This window comes from Ambystoma mexicanum, chromosome 1p (assembly GCF_040938575.1).
Source record: "Ambystoma mexicanum isolate Mex_15411 chromosome 1p, UKY_AmexF1_1, whole genome shotgun sequence".
NCBI lineage: Eukaryota > Metazoa > Chordata > Amphibia > Caudata > Ambystomatidae > Ambystoma > Ambystoma mexicanum.
The window spans coordinates 234,732,766-234,753,631 of NC_090921.1; the positions used below are offsets into that span (position 1 = coordinate 234,732,766).

General features: G+C 47.7%; 1 non-coding gene across 1 annotated transcript; it reads right to left on the reverse strand.

The window, feature by feature from the left end:
• Nucleotides 1–18,599: 18,599 nt before the first annotated feature.
• Nucleotides 18,600–18,681, reverse strand: TRNAS-AGA (transfer RNA serine (anticodon AGA)). Its single transcript has one exon. It is a non-coding gene; the product is annotated as a tRNA-Ser (tRNA).
• Nucleotides 18,682–20,866: the final 2,185 nt, after the last annotated feature.

Here is a 20,866-nt window from a genome sequence, read left to right on the forward strand (position 1 = left end):
GTCCGAAAAATCGCAGTGATCCTTTCGAGAATTCGCACTTTGTTTTATTCAATGTTAATCCTGCATCAGTCGGTGCTTGGCAAACTCTGTGAAGTGCTATATCATGTTCTTCCTGCGATTTGCCGTAGACTAGAACGTTATCTGAATAATTTAGACAGTTGGGAACATGCCTGATTACTTTGTGAATTTCCTCTTGGAATATTTCAGCGGCGGAGGATATGCCAAAACGGAGTCTTTTGTACTGGAACAGGCCGAGATGGGTAACAAATGTAGTAATGTACCGGGATTCAGGCGCGATTTCGATTTGGTGGTAGCCTTTTGTGAGGTCGAGTTTTGAGAAAACTCTTGCACCATGAAGCAAGTGAATCATGTCGGTGATTCGGGGCGCCTGATGCCTCTCTCTTTCAATGGCTGTGTGGCCCTGCGCATGTCTACACACAGGCGTATGGATCCCTCAGGTGATTTCTTGGGGACGGGGACGATGGGGATACCCATGGTGTGGGCCCTGTTACCAGTTCTATGACATTTAGTTTAATGAGTTTGTCCAGTTCTTCTTCCACCTGTCTTTGAATGTTGAACGGTATCCCTCGGTAATGTTGGGCTACCGGCTTTACCTGAGGGTTTATGTGTAGGTGCACCTTCCTGTTTCCCAGTTTGCCGAGGCCGGTGAATATTTTAGGGAATGATTGTTCAATAGTGTCCGGTTTGGCAAAATACTTGCGCCATCAGCTGATATAAAATGTGCACGAGTCCCATGTCCGGAAACTTAGTATGCATCCGCTGTTTGCTTCAGTTTTCAGTATGTATAGTGGAATCTTTGCAGTGTGTTCTTTGTGGGTGCACCAGGCCGTGATCATTCCTTTGCACGGCAGGGGGGTCGTGGACCCATAGGGATAAATGTCTACTGTGGCTTTCTTGATTTTTGGTTGAGGAACCAGGGATTGGTATGCTCTTTCGCTGATGATGTTAACCGTTGCTCCGGTGTCTATCAGGAATTTTTGTGGGGTATTGTTTACCTGGAGTGTCAGTATAGGGCTATGTTGAGTGGCGGCCGTGTTGTCTTTCAGAGCCCATACGTATCCTTTTCTTCTTTGATCATCCTCGGATGATGGAGTGTCACTGCTGGTGGGGGAACGGGTTTCAACGTATCTTACGAATCTCCATCTGTGCGAGCGTCTTGTGTCTTCCGATGAGTGCTTGTCTTCACGAGTGTATCGGCTTTTGCGGTCACTGTCCTCTTTTCTATAGTGTCTCCTTTCGCTGTCACCCATGGGTCTGGGTGGGCTCTGGCGAGAGTAGCAACGTCTGTCTTGGTTTCGATGTTTGTTTGGCGTGTGTGTTGGTGCGTTCTTGCACATGGCCCTGTAATGATCCATTCCTCCACATGCGGCGCATTTTTGTCCTATGGCCGGGCATTCCCCTGTGTGCGGGTACTCATATCCGCATTTGTAACACGTGGCTTCTAGGGATTTGTTTCCTTGAGGTGGGTGCGAGTATAATTTGTTGACCGATTCGGTGTTTTCATTGGGTTGTTGTATGGATACCTTCCCCAGACAGTCCAATTGTGAGTCAACTGCTGCCTCCATGCGAGCTAGAGCTAGGATTTCTTCGAGGGATCTTTGTTTCTGTAGAAGTTGCTTGCGGAATGGTTGTGAGAGGCACCCTGCGATTACTTGTGACCTGAGTGCCTCTTCATTAGAGTACTTGTGAAATTCACAGTGTTTCAGCTTGATGCGGAGGCGCATCACGAAGTTGTCTATTGACTCACCCTTTTCTTGCCTGGTTGTGTGGAACATATGGCGTTCATAGTCGACATTAGTATGAGGTGCGAAGTATTCTGAGAGTTTGGCATGTAGTTCTCCGAATGTGACTGTGTCCACATTCAATAGTTCCCCTGCAATGTCTCTTACTGCTGGACTCACTGCCATGAACAGTGTATTTTTCAGTCTCGTGTCATCTGTTAATCCTATGGCACCCGTGTAGAACTTAAAGTCCCGGAGCCATATTGCCCATCTGGGTCCTAGATTTGAGGTATCACGAATTTCAAATGGATTCGGCATGTGCATGACTTGGGATGCACCTCCCGCTGTTTGATTGTTGTCATGAGTTGCATCAATGTCTCCTGCTGCCGCTGGTGCCGCCCCTCCCAATGATGAGGCCGTGGTGCTCGCCATCTCCAACATGTTTTTGGCGATGCCGTGGGTCTGTGTGGTGGCGTGCCCCTGTAATGCTCGCACAGCGTGTGCGGTGGTACCTGTTGCTCTGGGTGAATATCCCCTTCCTGATCACCCGTGGTGCAGGATGGCCACGCTTTTCCTTTCCTGGCTGGGTTGCGGCTTATCCTCCACTCCATCCCGCCTGTGGCACAGCCTTTGTCACTGGGGGCCCGCACTGTGCCGCTACGTGTGGGGGGGCAAGCGCCGTTTCCTTCAATGCAGCGGCGCCAACGCCGTGCAGGGGATGGGCGCTGCGTCTTCTGACTTGGAATGGCGTTGTGATGCTAAAGCTCTTATCACGAGCTTCATGTGTCCACTGACACCCCTTTAGTACTAGGGGATGTGGGCCCGATTCACCCGGTCCCGTTGCCAAGTCCATTGTCGCGCGGGAGGCGGGGCCGCACTCGTGCAGCGTTCCGTGACCGAGGTGCGCCGACGCGCATGACTGCCCGGCAGCAGACCTCGTCACGGAGACAGCGGGGGCTCATGCCCGCTCGTCGCCAGTGTTGTGGGGGGGCTCACTCACACACACGCACGCTTGCAGGCTGTCGCAGGCAATGATACGCGGGAGCCGGGTTAACGGTGACCTGCTTTATTAACAAGCCGGCGGGAACTGCCGGACCCCTCACCCCGTCCCGCCCCTTCCCTTGACGTCCCATCCGGAACGTCATGTCCTTTGGGCCTCAACGAAGGCCCGCCCACACAACGTTGTGGACAATCTGACAGTGCTAAACTGCTGAGTATGGGAGAGTGCTGTTAAAAATTCCATTGACGCGCAGAGCAGGGAAGTGGTGGAAAGTGGTCAGCAGTGGTAGGCTGGGGGCCGCGTGACACAAGGGTGCACTCGCAGCTACAAGGACCGTGCAGAAACCTGACACCTTTTTGGACAGCAGGCGAGAGAATGCTCCTCCAATGGCTAATGCTTTGGGTAGCAAGCCAATATTGGAGCATACAAATATGTTTGTGTACCCTATTGTCCTCTCCTGATGATCAGGCTCGAACATGTGTTCTAGGCTCGACGAAATTCCCGGGAGGGCAATTTGTAAGGCTGATACCCATGGTAAGGCCTCACTACATCTGGGCTTAGGACCATAGCGGGACGTGATTAAACAATGTGTCGGGAAACTTCTGCTGATGGCAAGTCTGCTTCTTTAAAGACAGAGACAGGGAGAGTGGGGCAGCTGACAGTGTCTATGGTATATATGTGGATGCAGATGTAGAAGGGGCTGTCCAGCCCCCAGGGGGGTGCTAGAGGGACAGCCTACATAGTGGCCACCCTTCTTACCATCCCCTGCCCCCAGGGATTTCCTACACCTCTTCTCCTCCCTCGGAGTGGAATGGGTGTCCCCTGGCACAGACCCATCCGGCTTGGTCTCCGGGGAGTAGTTATAAGGCAAAGGGGCTGCTGTGCTCATTCTCTTGTTGCAGCCACCCACCTGAAGTCCCAGCCTCCCTCTCCATTTAGGCAGGATAGGATAAGCAAGAGCTGCAATTCACCAAGTAGATTATAGGGATTCTTTAATTTGCATGTCATTTAAGATGTTGATTCCTTGTTCTTTTGAGCGGATTTGGAAGGGTGCAAGTTCGCAAGCATGTTTTATTCATAGGTTGTGTACGATTGCTAAATTTTCTTTTCTGTCACAGACATAGTTACGGCGCAACCCTAGCCGGGAGGAGTTTGATGCTGCGATTTCAGCCTTGGGCAGTTTCCCGATGGCTGGTATGAACCTCAATGGCCCCCAGCAGAGAAGGAGCTTGCAAGAGATGTGGATATGAAACAGAAAGAGGAAGGAAGAAGGGTAGGAGGACAGGAGTCTGGTATCTGAGCTTTGGTGTTGAATCATTTCAAAAGAAGGAATAAACACAAGAGAGGAGATGTGGGGAAAGAAGAAAATGTCCTTAGGTAGGAGGGGAAGGCTGAGATGGCCTCCCAGTTGTGGGCTGTCAAGGACGCATCAAGTGGAAGGGCAGTAGCTAATTTTCCGGGACAGGAGCAGAAAGACCAGGAAACCAGTGAGAGGTACAATTCACCCAACCCCCACTTAAGCCATTGCTTACTGAGGCAATAGCGGAATCTAGCAAAGGTGCTGCTGCAACAGTGCCCTGTTATAGCCTGTCTTAGGACGGTTCAGTGGTGCTTTACACAGACTCTGAAGATTTGACTAACACGCTTAAGACCGAACATGTAAGGAGGAGGTGACCTTGAGCCAAATTCGGATGATGGGACTGAGTCCTTTATGGACAGTACCGTCTCCTCGTCAACGAGATTCAGTGGGCCCAAAGAATTACTGCTTGATATGATATGATATGGCATTTATAACGCGCCTATACACAAGTGTTTTAAGGTGCGATGAGGCAAGGGAGGGGAAACAGGGGGAAGACAGACAACGATCTTAATAGGCCAGGTGACATTGAGATTGTGCAAGTGCAGGGGAGGGAGAAGGGGAAAAGTGCAGAGGGGAAGGTTGGAGGGGGCAGTGCAGTACATGGGATCGACAGTAAAAATAAATGGAATAAATAAGCAATAAGTAAAAGGTGCGGCCAGCTGGTGGCAAGTGCAAGGGTAAGTGCAGACATCAGGTGTCAAGTGCTTGTAGAGAACTGTACGGATGCAGAAAACAGTCCTCAAGCGCAGGGGTTGCCCGGTGGGGGAGGGGACCTGGGACCGATATCAGAGGGTAGCCAGGTGACCAGTGCAGTTTCAATTTCAGCCAGGAGTTCAGCAGGGGAGAGGAGGAGAGAAAGCAGAAGCAAAGAGGAAGGTTTTGAGATGCTTAATGAACCGGAGATGATTGTCCTCAAGTTTCAGGGAGGCAGGGAGACTGTTCCAGAGGGAGGCCCCAGCCGAAGAAGGTGATCTACCACCAACTCATTGCTTGGAGAAGCCACTGACCCTGAGGGAGTTGGAGGCGGATGAGCGAAGAGCTCGAAAAGGAAGATATTTAGGAATAGAGAGTTGAAGGTATTCGAAGCCCCAGGCCCCAGAAGGCCTTGTGGACAATGCAGAGGGGTTTGAACTTAATCCTCGCAGCCACTGGGAGCCAATGCAGAGATTTCAGTCCGGGAGAGATACGATCCCTGGGTTTGAGGCTAAGGACAAGTCTCGCAGTCCGGTTCTGGATGAGTTGCAGAGGGCGGATAGTAGAACCAGGCAGATTTAGAAAGAGGCTGTTGCAGTAATCCAGCCTTGAGAGAACCAGAGCTCTGGACACACTGAGCTTCTGGAGGTAGGAGAGGAAAGGAAGAATACCTCTGAGGAGGTGCAACTGGTAGTGTGACTTCCTAGAGACGTCAGAGATGTGAGGAGAGAAGGAGAGTGTGGAGTCGAAGATGACCCCCGAGGTTTTTATCCTCACAAGTGGGAGCAGGAAGAGGGCCAAGAGAGGCCAGCCAGAGAGTGACATGAAAGTAGGGAGCAGGTGTTTCCTGATGAGGAGAATCTTGGTCTTACTGGCATTAAGGCAAAGATTATTGGCGGCACACCACTTCTGGATAGCAGACAGACAGTCAGAGATGAGAGAAGGAGAAGTGACGGAAGGGCTCCTGAAAATTAACTGATTGTCATCTGCATAGCATTGAAAGTTGGGGCAGAGAGCGGCAATGTGGTAGGAACGCAGTGCCAGGTATTGGTTGATCAGCCAGGGAGAGAAGTTAGACCCCTATAGAACACCACAGGAAGAGATAGAGATAGAGGAGAGGAAGGACCCAAGTTGGACCTGGGAGGGTCGATCAGTGAGGAAAGAGGTCCGCCAAGCCAGGGCCTGACCAGTGATACCCAGGTTATCATGGAGACGGTTGAGCAGGATGGCATGGTTGACCGTGTCAAAGGCAGAACAGAGATCAAGTAAGATGAGGACACAGTGGGTGTTGGAATCGAGGTTGGAGAGCAGGTCTTCACAGATTTTCAGGAGAGCAGTTTCCGTGCTTCTGGCAGCTCTGAAAACAGACTGATGGTCATGGAGACTACCAACAAATTTAGTGTGTAGATTAAGCTGGGAGATGCCAGCTTTTCCAGGAGTTTGCCCAGGAAAGGAGTGATGGAGATTGGGCGATAGTTAGCCAGGCAGGACGGGTCGGCGGAGGGTTTCTTAAGAAGGGGTGCACAAGGGAATGCTTCAGGGGGGACGGGAGGACACCAGTGGTGAAGGAGTGGTTGCAGAAGTTAGCCAGAGCAGGGGCCAAGGTGTCAATGTGGTCCTTGATGGTTTTGGAGGAACAGGGGTGAAACTGTTTTGATGAGACGTTCATAGATCAGACTTGTCTAGAAACCTCGTCAGGGGAGAACAGGGGAAAGGCAGAGAAGGAGACAGGACAGCTGGCCGAAAAGAGCCAGAGGAAGAGCAGGGTCTAAAGTGGGCAGAGGGAGAGGAAGAGAGAGAGGACAGGATGTCCTGAGTTTTTGAGATGGAATGAGAATCCAGGGCCGTGCAGAGGGCCTGGGAGAGGACAGGGGAGGTAGAAACTGCAGCAGGATTGGCCAACTCCTTTCAGATTTTAAAGAGTTCGGCCGAGTTGTTAGATGCCGCAGAGACACGGACTTGGATGTGGCTCTCTTCTTGGTGCAGACAGAGAGCCGGTATTGCCTTTGGAGCAGGCGGCAGGCCAGTTTGTCAGAGGATGTACCGGAAGCACACCATTTCCTCTCAGTCACCCTGCACTTGCTTTTAAGGGTGGCGAGGTCTGAGTAGAACCAGGAGTTGCACTTGGCTTTGGGCTTCAAGAGGATCCTCATGACAGGGGCAAGAACATTGAGATTATCAGATATAGCAGAGTGGAGCATGGAGAGGTTTGTGTCAGGGTGTGAGTCAGCCAAAGGGGAGGGGGGATTAGAAAGTGCCGGCAAAAGCCTCAACTAGGTGGCAGTGCTGGAGTTGGCTTGGCCTGAGGGGTGGAGAGAGTGAGCTGGGAGGAAAGGAGAAAGTGGTCACTCCAGGAGAGAGGATCTGTGAGACGTGTAGAGAGGGGAAGATCTGTAGAGATCAGAGCATCAAGGGTGTGCCCTGCACAGTGAGTCGCACCTGAGGGGAGGATTGAGAGTGAGAGAGAGTCGCAAAGGTCATGAAAGAGTCCAGAGGAAGGACAGGAAGCATCCAGGTGTATGTTAAAGTCTCCACGAAGGAGGAGTTGAGTGGTCAAGACCAGGAGGCAGGGCTTTAAGTGGGCCGGGGCCTGCCGGGGCCCGGCCCCGGCAGTCTCCAAAAAGTGGGACTGAGCCGGGGCCCTGCCAGGGCCCCCGTCCCACCACACGCAACATTGGCGGGATGCATTATCCCGTCGCGGCGCCAGCTGCGACGGGATATGCGCCTGCCATGAAGTCAGGCGATCTGACAGAAATGGCAGCCAACCACAGCGATGCTGTGCCTGGCTGCCACTTCTGTAAATCATAGTAACTGCCTCTGGTGACCTCTCGCGCGAGGGGTCACCGAGGCAGTTACTGTCCCTTTGTTTCCCCAGGTCGCCGAGGCGTCTTTAACCCTCGGCGAACCTGGGGATTCCTTGACATTTTTCGAGGTTTATGAAAGATGGCTTGAAAAGTACACAATTCAAGCCATCTTTTATAAAGCTTTGCCGACGGACAATTTTGTCCGTAGTCAAAGCTTTATAAAAGATGGCTTGAATTGTGTACTTTCAAAGCCATCTTTTATAAAAACCGAAATGTTTTTTTTAAAAAAATGGCCTGAAAAGTAGGCAAACCGTAAGGTATGCACACACACATATATATGCATGTTATATATCTGTGTGCGTACCTTACTATGGTTTGTGTACTTTGCAAGCCATCTTTTCTAAACATAGAAATACATATTTCTATGTTTAGAAAAGATGGCTTGCAAAGTACACAAACCATAGTAAGGTACGCACACAGATATATAACATGCATATATATGTGTGTGTGCATACCTTACGATTTACGTACGTTTTAGGCCACGCCCCCCACAAGCCACGCCCCCAAATGAGGGCCCCCCCTCGATTTCTTACTCCACTTAAAGCCCTGCCAGGAGGGAAGAGAAGAGGTCAGCCCACTCATGAGAGGAAGGGGGTGATCTGACCAGGTGGCCGATAGATGGTAGCCACAGTAAGGGAATGGCTAGGAGAGAGAGAGAGAGCCTGCAGACGAGGCATTCGAAAGAGGAGTAAGCCTGTGTTGGAATGACAGAGGCAGGAATCCACTCGGGGAAGGTCAGAGCTACACCCCCTCCGGAACGGTTGGACTTGGGCACAGAGAAGATCTTGTAGCTGTCAGGGAGGAGAGTGTCAAAGCTTGTGACAGAGCTGGCCATGAACCATGTCTCAGTGAGAACGAGGACATCAAGGTCAAGTTCTTCCAGGAGGCGGCAGATGTCAGAGGAGTGTTTGACAGCTGAGCGAGATTTAAGAGTGGCAATATGGAGAAGGTTGCCGTCCTTGAAAGACTTCCGGGGAGGGGTACAAATAAGCGGTACGCCCGGCGGAGGTGTGGAAGAAGCCTGAGGGGGAACAGAAGAGGAAGGAGGAGAGGGCAAGGTAGCCAAGCAGGAGACAGCAGGGGGAGGTAAGGAAGACATGGAGGGAAGAGAGGGGACAGCAGGAGAAGAAGGGAATTTGATGAGGCACGGGAAGCATCTATCAAAGAGTAGAAGATTGGCCTGAGGGCCTTGGACCAAGACAGTACCATTCAGGTAAACATTTATGACCTTAGAAGAGTCGAAGGAGGCCAGGAGGGTCTCCCACTGGGTGCCATCATTAATGGGAGAAGAAGAGAGAGTAGAAAACACAGAGACCATATGAAGAGTTCATAGGTCTGGTGAAGGAACGACAAAGAGGATGTCGGTGAGGGTTTTCTTAGAGGAGGCACTGTCACAGGTGTCAGAGATAGGGATGGCTGGGTTGGAGACCAGGATGTTCTTTTTAAACTTCTTCCTACCAGATTTAGTGAGGAGAGCAGGATAGTCAATAAAGAAGCCATTAGAAAAGATAGGAGAGACAGAGAGCACCATAGGGTAGGTGGGGAGAGGGGAGAAGAGGAGGGGCGGGTAAGGGAGGGGAGAACACTAGGGAAGGATGCAGGGCGGGGCGCAAGCAGAAGAGACAGAGAGACAAGACAATAGTGACAATTTGATGATAGGTGCTCGGACAATGGTAGAAAGTTTGCTAGATGAATGCTTTGCTAAAAGTCAATGTTAGGCAGAATTATATGCAGTACCCTTTGGGAACACCACACACAATTAAGACTACAAGTGACAGTACAAGTTCACCTTTGGTACAAGCCTGTACTACACAGTTATAGTGGTAGCAGTAGCGGAGCAGCCAGACTTATCTCAAGATTAAGTGAGCAGTATCAAATAGTTACACAAAGGACAGCAATTACTATGATTCAGGCAAACACTGACTCAGGATTTTCAAGTAAAAGAATATACATTTATTTCACTTTTCAGTTGTATAACAGTACACTATTATATGCATTCTAAAAATCACACTCTTAATACACCACACCACAAATTCCAGACAAGTTAAGCTCACAAAATGAAGTGGGAGCAAAATGGCACTCCAACAATTTAAAAGTGAGGGAAAAACAAAGTTATTAGAAATTAGGTCAAACCAACAGGTAGGTACTCAGGGCAATTGAACAAGAGGAACTACAGAGATAATATCAGGTAGAAAAGGCTTAGGGCCAAAGTCAATGGGTCAAAAGTCTTTTGCTCAAGATGCATAGTCGCATCTGAACCCCTGTGATGTTAGTCAGCATTGCCACAGCTAGTACTATCCACCTCTAATTTGCCTAGGACCTAGCACTTTACAACCATAATCACGCATATGTACCGGTCATTGCCCAGACTTATACTTCTAGCTAGCCCGATAAAATAGTAGTAGCTCATAGCACTATTACTCGCCCAGGCACGTTCCACTAGAGAGACATTCAGGTACACTATAGACAGCCAATACCTGTCCCCTCACTATTCCAAACTAAGCCAAACCATGCAAGGCTGGTACTAATCATGATGTTTCCCTTCTGTGTCGTCCCGTATGACACACCTTGCACAGGTACCCACTTCCTTTTCCTCGATAACGGCCTATCCAGAGCAGCCTGCCCCCGTCATCACCCCATCCCATGCCCTGCACCTTTCTTGCCCCGCACTACACCATTCCCCAATCCGTATCATTCGACTAATAGTCTAATAGATCACAAAAGCATCCAAAAGCCACCAAGTGATAACACACCCCACTTAGTACCTATAACAACTACCCCGGTTCTCAGTGCACTTAGACGCACTAGACTCAGATCAAGGACCTACATAACCTCCTATGTTCCAACCAGAGGACCCATCAAAGATAATCAACCCAATCAAATCCCTCTTCTAGGTACCATAAGAACCCAAAGACTCAGATCTAGAATCACTAACCCTCCTAGAGCTATCACCTTTATCAATCATGCTAACACAGGAAATATACCCCTATTAAAAACCCAAGCTAAACACCCTAAAAGTCCCATCATACTCAAACAACAATCTAACTCCATAGAAACTACCAACACTCACCCACCCACCCCAACCCAAGAGCCACCTCAATCCACACACCTCAAAGCAGCCCTCATTAATGCGCGGTCCATACCTGCTCATGCCACTGAAATTCATGACCTCATTATTGAGCAACAACTTGACCTACTCATAGTGACAGAAACCTGGCTCCACCAAGCTTCTGGCCCATCGCACTCCATTGCCATTCCCCCAGACTACACCATTCTCAGAACAGACAGAACAAAATCAGTAGGTGGGGGAGTAGCCATTATCTCTAAAGCCCATCTCAAAATAAGAACCAGCCCTATTGAGAGCCCAGTCGGCTACGAAGTCCTGCTAGCTAAACTAGCTACGGACCACAAAACCACTATAAACCTAATAACCGTTTACAGAGCACCTAACACCATATCTCAACCAGAATTAGACATACCACTATTGTTAACGCCACTTATTAAACCAAACACAAAATGCCTAGTCCTAGGGGACCTGAATCTAGGATTTAACGACCCCCAAGACCACAAAGCAGATGCACTACACAGTGCACTTAAAGACATGGCTTTCACGAAACTCGTGAACGCCCCTACCCATACAAAAGGGAGGTCACTAGACTGGATACTACATCTTAACACTATAGTATCCATAGACTCCATCACCCCGGTACCCTGGTCAGACCATCATTGCATAAACTTCACTATCATGTGCAAAAAACCAGACTTACCGAAAACGGTTGTTGAAGAATCCTATGTAACAAGAAACATCCGCAAACTCACAGCAGAAAACATCAACCCCCTATTAGCCAATGCCCTCAATAACAATATCATTACTGCCAAAGAACCTTGTGCCCTGGCAGGCCATTACCATAACTGTCTTACCAGTACAATTGACGCCCTAGCACCCTGCGTTAACAAAACCAAACGTAAAGACAAAAAGTCCTCCTTTTGGTTCAACGAGGAATTAGTCTCTCTTAGACGGATCAAAAGATCGCTTGAACACCACCTAAAGAAAAACCACACCCCAGAAGCTCTGGAAGAATTGAACTCTGCAAACAAAACCTATAAATCAGCCATCATCGCCCATAAAGCAGATGCCTTCAATACTAGAATTAGTAATGCGGCCTCCGATAGCAAAGAGCTATTTACCATACTCAAGGAGCTGGAGAATCCGATCCCCATAATTAACCCAGTCAAACCAAGTAAAGAATGGTGCACCACCATCCAAGATGCCTTGGCCACTAAAATTAAACTATTACAAAACAAAATTATCTCCAAAAGAAACCTCTTGTCCGACAAACACTCCACGGCCAACCAGATCTCCACGATTATAGAAAATACTGCCCCCCTCTTCAACTTCACACCAGTCTCTCATGATACAGTACTTAATACTATAGCCAAACTTAAAGCGTCCAACTGCAAAGGAGATAACTTTCCAGCACACCTAATTAAACTCTGTGCCTCCACTCTCACGCCTATAATCACTATCTTTGTAAATACCTTCTTCTCCACAAATCAGGTCCCAGTCAGCATTAAAGCGGCTTGGGTCACCCCTCTACTAAAAAAGCCCACACTAGACCCACTAGTGCCCACAAACTACCGGCCCATAACGACTGTCCCATTCTTATTTAAAATCATTGATAAAATAGCTTACAACCAACTACAAACTCACCTAGAACAAAATAACCTCCTAGGAGCCAGACAATCAGGCTTTAGGCCTAATCACAGCACTGAGACAGCCCTCCTGGATCTTAAAATCCAAATAGACATTCAGGCAAACTAGCCACACTACTGCTACTGGACCTATCAGCAGAATTCGACTTGGTAGATCATGACAAACTATGCAACACTCTAAAAAAAGATTTTAATCTTTCCAACAACGCCACACACTGGATCAAATCCTTTCTCACTGACCGTACATCCAGAGTTGCCATTGGAAACTTTGCAGCGGACCCCATAATAGTACCCATTGGAGTCCCCAGGGATCCTGCCTCTCCCCCACCCTCTATAATGCATATACTAAACTTTTATTCTCAGCCTTAGACGATATGGGTGTCATTTACACCAATTTCACAGATGACACACATATCCTCATCCCTATTACAGGCGACTACACCCAAGACACCCTCACCATTAATAAAGTTTACTCCATAATCCAAAACTGGATGGCCCTAAACAGTCTCTGCCTAAATGATGAGAAAACGGAGGTCCTCATTGTGGGCTCCCAAAAAAGAATAAGCACCTTCCACCCGGACTACTCAAACATTAATATCGACGGTACCCGGATCCCAGTACTTAAACAAGTCAAAACGTTAGGTGTCTACATTGAGGCCAACCTCTCCATGCATAAACAAATAGCAGCCCTTTCCTCGTCCACAGCCTACACAGCAAAACTTATTGCACTCAGTCGCCAATTTCTCACCCCTGTAAATTGCATCACCCTGGCTAGAGCCCTAATCCTAACAAAACTAGATTACTGCAACGTCCTCTTCCTAGGAACTTCCAAAACCAATTTAAACAAAATCCAATTACTACAGAATAAAGCCCTTAGAGCGGCTTTAGGGATAAAGAAATCTGAACAGATATCCACCACTAGAAGAGAAAACCACTGGCTGCCAATTGAAGCAAGGATCATATTCAAAACCCTTAGTATCGTCTACAAATGTACCACCAACAAAGCGCCAAGCTACCTCAACAACTCCATTAAAAAAAAATGTCATGTAGGTCGCTGAGATCTAATAATCTGGCCCTCTTAGAAGTTCCTCAATACAAATACAGCAGAGCAGGAGGAAGTAGTTTCAAAGTTCTAGCCCCTTCTCACTGGAACGCACTACCTCTGAGTATCAAAAACGAGGATTCCTTACGAAAATTCAAAAAAGCATTGAAAACCTGGTTATTCAATAAATATTAACCGCTCAAGCCCTACCCTCCCATGACCAACTACACTGCTTAGGGCAGCTGCTGTACTGCGAATAAGGCTGAAACAAAATGGGAAGGGCTAACTGACCAATTGGAATCTGGTATATGACTACATGATATCTTGTAACCTATGTATAAAGAAAAATGTATTATTTGTATTGTAACTGCAACATTGTATAATAATGAGTTTAACTCTCCTGTATCTTTTGCCGTGATACCCTAGGGTCTGGGCGAGTAACAAATGTAATAAATAAATAAATAAATAAATAACACAGTTCAGGGTAGTTCGCGGTAAAGTTCGTGGCACGGTTTCCGGACGAGGTTGGTTGATACAAAAGTTAGTTCAAAGAGAAGAGAAGGACAAGCCATCGGATTGGAGAAAGATTTCAAACACTTTCACCGCGGTTGAACGAAACAGACAACCGGATTTGCACAGTACCTTAAAACAGAGAGGGAGCTGTAGCTGAGGCAGACGTTCCTGGTAGTTCCTGCAGGCTCACAGTTCCTGAAGCGACTGTCGTACTGATAAGAAGTAGGAAGACTTAGAGGGTCCTGCACTACCCAGGGAAGAAACCAGCAGTTGTGCAAAGCAACGAATAAAAGGTGCACTCCTTAAAACCCAAGCAGAGTCCGACCTTCCTGGCTCTCCGGCCCAATGTAGTTCTGTACAGCGATTTGACCAGAGGAGGGGTCCTGGCTTGTAGTTTGGGTGTACAAACAGTACAGGTAGTTGGTTGCACCAGTTCAAGGGAAGAAGTTTCCTGGAGGATCTTCTCTGTCGTCGGATTCTGGAGATTCGGACCTGTAGCAGGGCTTCATCGGGCGGTTCAGTCATTGTAGGGGTCCTCTTCTGCCAGTTCCTTGTTGGTTCTTTTGCTCCAGTGGCGACTCTGCCTTTCCAGTCCCTGAGACTTGCTTTTTATGCAGTTTTCAATCACACAGCAGGGTGGCTGTCCTGGCAAGGACAGTCCCCTCCGCCAATCAAACAGGAGTGCGACTTGGGTTACCAAGGGAACCCATGGCAGGTGTCCGAAGATGCCTCCCTCGCAGGCGCCTTAAGGAGGGCTTCTATGCAGAAGCCCGTGAAAAGACAGCGAACAAAGGAGTCATCCCCGGTTTGGCGCGCAGAGAAAAACACAAGAAAGACTTAAACAAAAAGAAATGGCGAATAAACCCAGCCGGAGCCAAAATAAAATGTCTTTGGTCAAGCGGGTTTATGTTCGAGGCTAATATAATAGCCTAAAACATTACCACGTTGTATAAGATAATCGCGGTAGAAAAGTTAGGGTAGATACCACTGCCACCAGCCAAGTCTTAATGTAAAGGGAGCGAAACAATGCTCCAATAGGCACAGACAAAAAGGGATAAGAGTTAACCCTTTCCAATACTCCATGTAAAATGGGTTGTACTGGGTCTGTGGTTTAAAGTGACTAAGGTAAGGTTAATGCAACTTTACCCTTTTCTTGGGGACAGTAGTCATCCCCAGAAAATGGAGTCAGTGGGAAGTCTCAAACACAACCCTGTGTCACTGCACTGAAGGTGCTGGTTAACACACATAAAAATATGAGGCTCCAGTGCTCAAAATCACACAAAAAGTGAAAACACACACAGCAAAACACATGTAAGATTGGGAAAAAAGGCTCACACTCTTACCAGCTGAAAATAATTAAAAACCTAGAAATCCAGCAAAGCTGCTGAGGGACTCATTAGGTAAGGGAAATCAACCATGTATGAGAATTCTCCCTAACAGTCAACCACAGAATGGCACTACCTTCACAATGCAATTTTAAATACTTTCAATATGCAATTTTACATACCAGAGAAAACACACCTAAGTCTGAGTGTTTGCTATATGGCACAGTATCCAGGTTAGAGTTGAAGGCTCCACTCCTAGCCCGGGCCACTCCTACCTTACTTAGCGGCTGCTGGTAGACGACTGGCCACTGGTTTCCCCTGCTGGCATCTGCAGACACAAGATGGAGCCGCCTCTGAGGGAGCCGCCCTTTGCTTTAGGGCCCTTAGCCGCAGGGGCTGCCGTGCAGAGGGCTGCCCAGGGAGGATCAGTCAAGAGCAGCAAGATACCAATCGGGACCGGGGGGTGGGGTGAGAGGCGGGAGGAGGGAGAGGGAACAAACAGCAAGAGAGGGGGTTGGAGGGGCAAGGGGGCAGAGGCCCAGCAAAAAACACAACACAAATTACCAGCAAGGCCCACAAGGCTATGAGGGCAAGTCCACCCGCCTGCAACGCTGAGATGGAAGAAGCTTGACAGTTTATAATCAGAAGCGGACGTCCGCTACTCTGCAAACCATAGTGACAAGTGTCCCCGGGAACTATAAGAAAATGACAAGCCTGCCAAACCAATGGGCTTCCTTAGAAGTCTAAGGTGATGTGACTTAATTTATGGCTGGGACCGTCCCCCAAAATGTGTATGACTAATAAATGTGATCTTGTGTTTCAAAATATACACCAATTGTCTTTGTTATTCTTAGGTAATGTGTAACCATTGCATGATGTCTTAGACCCCCAGTAAGGGAGTGGGTGATAGGAGATGGCCCCTCTATGGAAATTCAAATAATTGTTTGGACTCATGCTCACTCCAACATATTAAACTGTCCAAACGTGGACTTGATTTCGGACGAACCGTCCTGGCTCCTATTGTTTCTCAGGAATGAACCGAAAGGCTTTGCCTTTTTTTGGGCTCGAGGCTGGCAAATGCTCCACTGCTTGATAATAAAGAAGAGGTTGTTCTCCACTGGCCCTTTGTGCAACATGACAGTGAGTCATCCCCAATTCCATTTAAATATTCGGCCAGAGTACGACTGCTGTCTGGGACCTGTTATATCGAGAGACTGTGGAATCGGCCTGCTACCTGATGTGCTTTACTGTGCCTGTAAAGGATTATACTGGGGAAGGTGTGGGTAATTGTAATAGCCCTATCACTAATAAGTCAGCTGGACAGATGCTGGTTGCATTTTCCCCGCAAATCTTGAACTCTATGGATCGGGGGTATGACACTATGGGCCTCTTTACGACCCTGGCGATATGGGTTTAACGGTGCCGGTAGAGCTGCCGGCGCCGTTAAACCCATACCGCCCTATTACGAGGTCCCCTTGCAAGACCCGCTCTGGACGTCTGGTTTTACCAGACATCCTTAGCAGGTCCCGCGAGGGGGCCAGCATGCAAACAACGAGCCCGTCATTAATGGGCCCGTTGTTAGCATGCTCCCCATTCCTATTGAGCTCTATGGGGACACAAAGGGGAATGGGGTTGGTCAGGGTTCCCTGAATGGGGAAATACCGGGCCCTCCAAGGTCGGAATGGCCCGGTATTTCCCCATTCAGGGAACCCGGACCCGAGTTTGGAGTCAGCCATGCCCTAATTAGGGTTGAAAGATGTAGGTGCTGCTGAAATCCGAACGCAGGATGCCCTGTTTACTAGACAGGCGCTTTAACCAACTAAGCCCCAATGTCACATGCTCGTCTATAGATACTTGCCAACCCTACCGATTTAGGAGGTAGGATACCGCTTTTTAAGCAGTCCTACCGCCTACCAATTTTTTGACACCAAATACCGATATTTTTTTGTAAAAAATAAAAAATAATTTTTTTTTTTTTTTTTTACATTTTTTTTTTGCCCACACCAGCTCGGAGGAGTCTTTCAAGGGCTCCCCCGAGCTGGCGTACCGGGAGAATGCGCAGCATGCAGGCTTTTAATGTCAAAGGCACCCACGGCGGTGGGCTAAAGCGCCCCTCCGCCGCGGGTGCCTTTGGCAAAAGGCGCCATTAGCCCCCCACCACGCCAACTCGGGGGAGTCTATCAAGGACTTCCCCGAGCTGGCATAGCGGGAGAAGGCGCAGCATGCAGGCTTTTAATATCAAAGGCACCCACGGCGGGGGGCTAAAAACACTCCTCCACCGCGGGTGCCTTTGGCCAAAGGCGCCATTAGCCCCCCATCACGCCAGCTCGGGGGAGTCTTTCAAGGACTTCCCCGAGCTGGCGTAGCGGGAGAAGGCGCAGCATGCAGGCCTTTGATGTAAAAGGCGCCCACGGAGGTGGGCGAAGGGCGCCCCTCCGCCGCGAGTGCCTTTCACAAAAGGCACCGTTAGCCCCCCAACACGTCAACTCCGGCGAGTCTTTCAAGGGCTCCCCCGAGCTGGCGTGATGGCAGAAGGCGTGGCAGGCGCCTCATTGTCATTGAATGCACCCGCGGCGGCGGGCTCATTCAATGACAATGGGCTGCTGACGCGCCCTATTCCTATCATTACCTCCTCGCCTGACTATTTTTGAAACTTTAAGATTCCTACAGATTTTTGGTCACAGAATGTTGGCATGTATGTAGATAGTTTCTCTCCCTCCTCTCCAAGATTTATTTCTGTTAAACAGCGTATTGCAGTGCTACATTCAGTAGCAGCTGGAAGTATATCCAGGAATTCTTTATTTTTTAAGTTATTGCTATTTAAAGCTACGTGCCTTTGCAATGTGGGTACATAGAAACACGAACACGGCCATCTGCTAAAGGTTGGAGAAGTTCGCATAGGTTAATTGAGGAAAGTGATTTGTGGAGCCACTCCCTGCTCTGCAGGTCCTCCTAGTGAGGCTGCTGACGTGTTTGCATGAGTCCCTGTAGATCGCACCAAACTCCTGTGCTGATCGCGCGGCATTGGCTGCTTCTTCTCTGGATAGGTCTTTTCTCTGTGTCTCTTTGTGGGTCTCTCTCGTTATCGGAACTAACCCAGCTCTAACAGAAGCGCGCTGAAGCCCTATAAGTTCATGTTGGCGTTTCACACGCTAGGCAGGGCTGGCTCCGATTCATGAAATAGTCGTCGGCGAACAAAAGCACTCATTGAATCACCAAAGTATAAAATTATGCAAGTGCAAGACGCACCGTATGTTGCTTTTATTAACATGAATTTGTATTGTTGAATGTGTACATATTTTATACGTTTCCAGTGCAAAATTGAAATGCCAGAAAAAAACTATATCCGTAGTCGGCAGGATTCGAACCTGCGCGGGGAAACCCCAATAGATTTCTAGTCTATCGCCTTAACCGCTCGGCCACGACTACCTACAAACCACTCACACGTTGAAGTCATTATGACACTGCTTGACACTGCTTCACCTGCCATGATGGCCAAACAACTTTAAATATAGGGCATAAAGATTATTGATTACAGATCAGTTACTCAACAGGAGACTGCAGAGTATTTTTTTTCATTTCCATCTTTGGAGGTGGTCCTACAGCTGCTTAGCATGTGAGAATGCTGTTAAAAATCCCATTGCTGTGCAGATCTCGGTGCGCAGAAGTGGTGTAAAGTGGTCTGCAGTGACTGCACAGATATCTTACTCAACGGATACTGCTGAGTATTCTTTTCATTTCCATGTTTGGTCCTAAGCTGCTGAGTATGGAAGAGTGCTGTTAAAAATTCCATTGACGCGCAGAGCAGGGAAGTGGTGGAAAGTGGTCAGCAGTGGTAGGCCTGGGGCTGCGGGACACAAGGGTGCACTTGCAGCTACAAGGACCGTGCATAAACGTGACACCTTTTTGGGTTGGAGCCGAATATGGCATGTGTCATGTGCCAGTGACACGTGCCACTGCATGTCACTACTACAAGTGACACGTGCCACTGGCAAGTGACACATGCTACTGGCAGGTGCCACATGCCAGGCCCCACAAATATCAGATGTACCTCATATTTGTTTGTTTTTCAAATTATAATCCTCTTTTTTAAAAATAAAAACGTGAACCTCCAATTTAAAAAAAAAATAAATGAGAAGCTCCTTGTTGAATTCCTCGTGGTGTTGAAACTAGCTCTTTCTCCACTAGACTATCCTCGTGGCAGGAGTTTATTTCCTCTAACTTAAAGTAAGTAACAGGTGTCACATGCCGGGCAAAACAAATATATGTCCCGCGTGTCGCTTCCACAGCAAAACAAATAGATGTCCCGATGTCGCTTCGTTTTTAAAATGTAATCCTCTGTTTTCAAAATAAAAATGGGAAGCTCCAATTAATTATAATCCTATTTTAAAAAGTAAAAATGGATAGCTCTTAAGGGGATTCGATCACAAGCCTTCCCACAAGCCTTCCCGATGTTGGGGCTAGCTCCTTAACCACCAGACCAAAACATCCCATGGAAATCAATTGTTCAGACGCTAACGTGAACTTTCATGTGTTTTAGTGATGGTCCCTTTTCTAGTTTGAGTTGGATTCGTAAACTGCACATACAATTATGAGTCCTTCAAATTCTTCCTCTAACGTGAACGGTCACATGGTTCAGTGATGGTCCCTTTTCTATTTTGAGTTACATCTTTAAACAAACTGCATGTGCTATTCTTAAAGTTTGCAGGATCGAAACAATTTAATGTAAGTATTTGCATCTTGTGCTTTTCTTGAATAGTACTAAACTTAAAAAACAGTTCAATCCTAAATCTGTTATTGTTTAATGCTTTAAATGTCAATTGTATTGTGTACATTTTTTCAAAAACAGTATGGTAGCAATATTAAAGTGTGTGTTGTTGTACATTAATTCATGCATTTCACACTTGACTGTACGAACTATGATAAATACAAAACAACCATATCCTACTGATAATATTTATAACTTTTATTTCTGAGTATATGCATGATCATGAAAACATCATTTACAAATGTTGCTAAATATTCAGATTTAGTTTAAACAGCCCTTAGATATAACACATTCAAGCTTGCCCCATGAAAGTTTTCAGAGCCTCTCGAAAGGTCATATAATGTGATGTAATTTGTCATTTGTATAGCCCTGCCTTTTCGCAAATGGTGAACGCCCCTGATGGAACAGAGTCCAAGGTATGAGACATTTGTTCTGATGATTTTAGAATGGTTTTGTGTATTATGGTCAATACAAAGTAGGATAGGGGTAGTCAAGTCCCTACTACCTACCAATATCAAGGTGGCATGTGGATGGGTGCAGTACGATCATCGGTATAGTATGCAGGCGCGGCAGATTCATTATGTGTCCATCTAGACTGAATTTTTGTCGTAAGTGAAAGCTGTATTTTTATGGCAGATATGCTGTGTGTTGTATCTTAAGAGTGTTGTGTGTTGGCAGATGTGTGTGAGTTGGTGGCGTTGCCATCGGTTATTTTCCATGAGCATGGAATGTGATACCTACCCTTGTGTTTCGGCTGTTTTCCTGGTTTCGCAAATGTTGCGTGCATTCTGTCCTGTTTTCTGCTGGACTTTATTTTCTCTGTCGCCTGTTACAATTTATTTGCAG